Source organism: Pygoscelis adeliae, unplaced genomic scaffold, assembly GCF_000699105.1.
Source record: "Pygoscelis adeliae isolate BGI_AS28 unplaced genomic scaffold, ASM69910v1 Scaffold42, whole genome shotgun sequence".
Lineage (NCBI taxonomy): Eukaryota > Metazoa > Chordata > Aves > Sphenisciformes > Spheniscidae > Pygoscelis > Pygoscelis adeliae.
The window spans coordinates 2028492-2032475 of NW_008824283.1; positions in this window are offsets into that span (position 1 = coordinate 2028492).

Below are 3984 nucleotides of genomic sequence, written 5' to 3' on the forward strand. Positions count from 1 at the left end.
TGTCCCCTCCTTTCCCACACACTGCCGTCCCCTCTCCAGCTGATGCCCTGCCTGCCCTGATGCCAGCCTTGGATGCGGAAGATTCATGTCCCGGGTGGGTGCCATGGGGACAGGGACCCCCCGCTTGCCCCTACTCTGGTTGCTGTTCACGGCTGAGCAATGCATGAGCCCTCCCCTCCGCCTGTAAGATCAGTGCGGGGCGAGAAGCAGCACTGGCTGCCAGGGGACACAGTGGGGTGGCCAGGCTGGTCCCCATCTCCCGGCCAGGATAGGCGAGAGGCCCTAATCCTCCATTCACCCTCATCCCCAAATGCAGCCAGACCCATCCACCCGCAAGGTGGACAGACACCTACATCAGGGACAGGTCCCCAGGGACAGCCGTGTGACGCCGACACAGCTGCCGTGCTGTGCCGCTGGCATGGCGCACCCCACACATCACGCAGCCCCATTCCCACCCCGCCCATTCCTGGCTCCCCGGCCCGTGCCGAAACGCCACAGGGCTAACCGCCTCCACGCCCATCCCGCTGACTCAGCGGGGTGCAGCCAGCAGCACCCAGCCCACCCCGGTGGGGCTTGCTGCTGACGCAGGGCCGCGCATCATCCGCCCTCCCACGCATGCCCGCGTTCCTTCCCCATAGCTGGCAGGGAAGAGCCGGGCAAACCATGCCTGTGTGCAGCTGGTGCTGCCTGTGGTTCTCACTGCCCACTCTGCCGGGACCCGGAGTCTGGCAGCCTGTTTGGGGAGCTGGAAGGGGCACCGGGCTCTTGCTGTTTGGTTTCCTGAGGCTCCCAGTGGGGTTTGGGGTGCCTGGGATGGGCAGGTGGATGGAACAGGGCTGGGAAGGCGAGGAGATCCTGCCCAGAGGGGCCACCCCAAAACCCAGCCGGGAGAGGGCAGGGATGGGGAAAGTCCTTCCCGTCCCGCATGAGGAGGAAAAGTGGAAATCACAAAACCTCTCTGGAAATGACAAGCCAAAACGCAAACCCAGCCTCCCCCTGGAGACAGCACTGTTGGTTTGCCACGGAGGCTCCAACCGCTCCGTTTCAACCCTTTCCAAGCAGTTTGTTTTGATTTTGGTTGTTGGGGGGGTTACATGACATGCCGGTGCAGGATGGAATGCCATGTCTCTCTCACACACACCCAAATTAAAAAAATACGGCACTTAGTTCAGGAAATGCCAACTCAGAGAGCTTTGATTGTTTCCTTCTTTATTTCCCCCCCTTTTTTTCAGCCAGAAAATTTATCAAGGCTGACCCTGTCCCTAAGAGAGATTTAGGTTTGGACAATATTGGCAATTTCTGGCCAAAAAAAGACCTTTAATTGAAGAATTCCTGGCCTGCCCCCAGCCTGCCCGTGAACCAGCTGCCCCAGCCACTGCCGGGAAGCACCAGTCTCCTTGTCACCAAAGCAGGGCTGGGGTTTGGCTCCCCGCCCCTCACTACCGGCTACCAGCTGTGCGGTTTCAGAGCCCAGCTGGGCGGCAGCACCGGCGCCAGCAGCTGCGGGGGGAGAGCAGAGACCCCACGCTCGGCAAATGTCCCCCTTGGGACTCGCCGGGTGCCTCCCCCAGCCCTGTGCACGTGGGTTACCAGCAGCTCTGGGCATAAAGCCTGGAGCACTGACCCCTCCACCTGATAGGGAAACTGGGGCACACATCTCCTGCCTGTCCCTTGCCTCAAGAACAACACAGCCAGGGCTTTGCTACCCAGGATGGCCAGGGCGAGGATGGCTGAGGTGAGGATGGCCAGGCCTCATGGGATGGGGTAGCAAAGCCTCTTCCCTCCACGGGGCTCAGCCGGGGCCTCTGGGCAGCACCAGGGTTTCAGAGCGGGCAGAGGGCAGCGCTGGAGCCCAGGGCCAGGGTGGAGCAGGCAGCCATGCCACTCTGTGCCGAGGACAGCAAGGGAAGTCATGCTGTCCCAGAAAGATACTACCCTGGCATCAGTCACAGGTGTTGCATGCTCCCTGCCTCAGTTTCCCTACTGGTGACAGTGTTGGCACGGAGTTGCTGGGGAGTGCTCAGACACTCAGCACAGTTCAGCCACCACCGGCTCAGCGCTACCGCTGGCCCAGGACCAGCCCGCCCCATGCCACTGGCTGCCACGGCGAGGCCTTGCCATGCCAAGAAGGGTGTTGCCGTGAGTCAGCTGGCACAGCTGGTACCAACTGGGAGCAGCCCCCTCAGGCACAGCCCTGCACCCGAGCACAGAGGAGGGAGCCGGGACACGGCAGCGATGGCAGAGTAGGGCTCCTTCCCCGGGGCTCACAGGCAGACATGCTCATTCCTCCCTTATTCCTGGCAGGACGAGCCCCCCATGTTCCCTGCTTTCTGGAAAGCACCCAGGAGGGGAGGCCGAGCTGCCACACTCCCTTTTTTGGGCAGCTTTTCCCCCTCCACCCCCTCCAAGAATCCTGCACAATTATTGTCTTTGCAGAAACTCAGCGGCCGTAAATCCTCCTCTGCCCACAGGGGCTGCCTGCTTGCGCTTCCCTGCCTCCTCTCCATCTCCTTCCAGAGCCGTGCATGGTGTGCCACAGCCCTCCAAAAAAATATCGGGGGTCCCTTACTGCCTAGCTAGAGAGAGAAGAGGCACCGTGCTGGAAGCCAAACCCCAGCACCCGCAGCCATCCCTGCCCCAGCACGGGGAGGCTGGTCCCTGCAGGTGTCCAGCATGGAGGTGGGCAGGAGGGCTCCCCCGGGTGTCCCACTAGGCCACTGAGCTGGGGCAGGACAGGGGCTGGTCACCCTTACTCCTAGAGGCCATCGGAGTGATGAGCCCTTATAAGCTGTGGTGGCAAAACCAAATGGATTGGGGAAGGGGCAAAACCTCATCCTACCCTGGCGGGGTGCGGCGCCAGCCCCACAGCAGCTGCACTGCCCCATGACCCACCAGCCGCCGAGGGACCCGCAGCCGAGTATCTCAGTGCTTCCCTAACGTGCAGCAGCAATCGGCTTAAAACTAATCCCCATGTCCTGCGCTGGCCTCGGGCGCAGGGTCCCTGTTGGGGGCCAGGCGATGCCACCCAATGCCAGGGCCTGAAGAGAAACAGGGTGATTTTAAGTGAGGGGAGTAGTGGGTGCTGGTGTGGCAGCCGCATGCCCACGCCCCATCGGCTCTCACCAGCACCTGCAGCAGGGCATCCCATTGCCCTTCCCCAGGCTTCTACGGGCCAGCGCGGCGTGAACGTGCCCCAGTGCCGGCCCTGGGGCAGGCGCCCCTGGGTGCCCGGCACACTCACCATCGTGGCCCTTGCAGCACCGCACTGCTGTGCTTCAGCGCTCATCCCCAAGGTGGTTTGGAGCACCCCGGCTTATCTCCTGCCAAGGGCAAGACACCCCTGAGCCAGGGAAAGGCTCCTGGGATTACGGCTTTTTGCATATGCAGATTTTTGAAGAGCTCAGCAGGGCTGGGATGGAGGCGAGGGTGCGTGCACATGCACACGCGCAAGCACACACATACACTCAGCGAGAGGCAGAGAAGGAGATGAGCCCATCTGCATCCCCAGGGGCCCTCCCACGCACCCCTGGTCCTGCCTGCTCTGTACGGACCTTCCAGGGGCCCTCCGCGACCGCATCCCCTTTGCCTACACTTGCTACCTCCCTGGCTCCAGAGTGCCTGCCCCCCAGGACCATGCTGCTGAACTCCTCAGCTCCCTGGAGCTACGCTGGAAACATGAGGATGGGGACTTGGGCAGCTCCATGCAGGCAGGATTGCGTCCTTCAGCACCCGGTGGGGGGGGGCCCGGCACCCCAGGGCCCCCAGATCAGGAGCTGCGCCTGCAAACCCAGCCCTGCAAGGGCTGAGCCGCTCTCTCTGCCGCAGCAGGATGGGATTAGCATGTGCGTGGGAAGCTGGAGGGGGAGAAGGAGGGGGCAGGCACAGCCCCCCCGAGGAGTCCAAGCACGCAGGAGTCACAGAGGAGGGTGCAAGCGTGTGGGTGGCTGCCAGCCCACGCGCAGGGCTGGGGGATGCGGGTGCCGG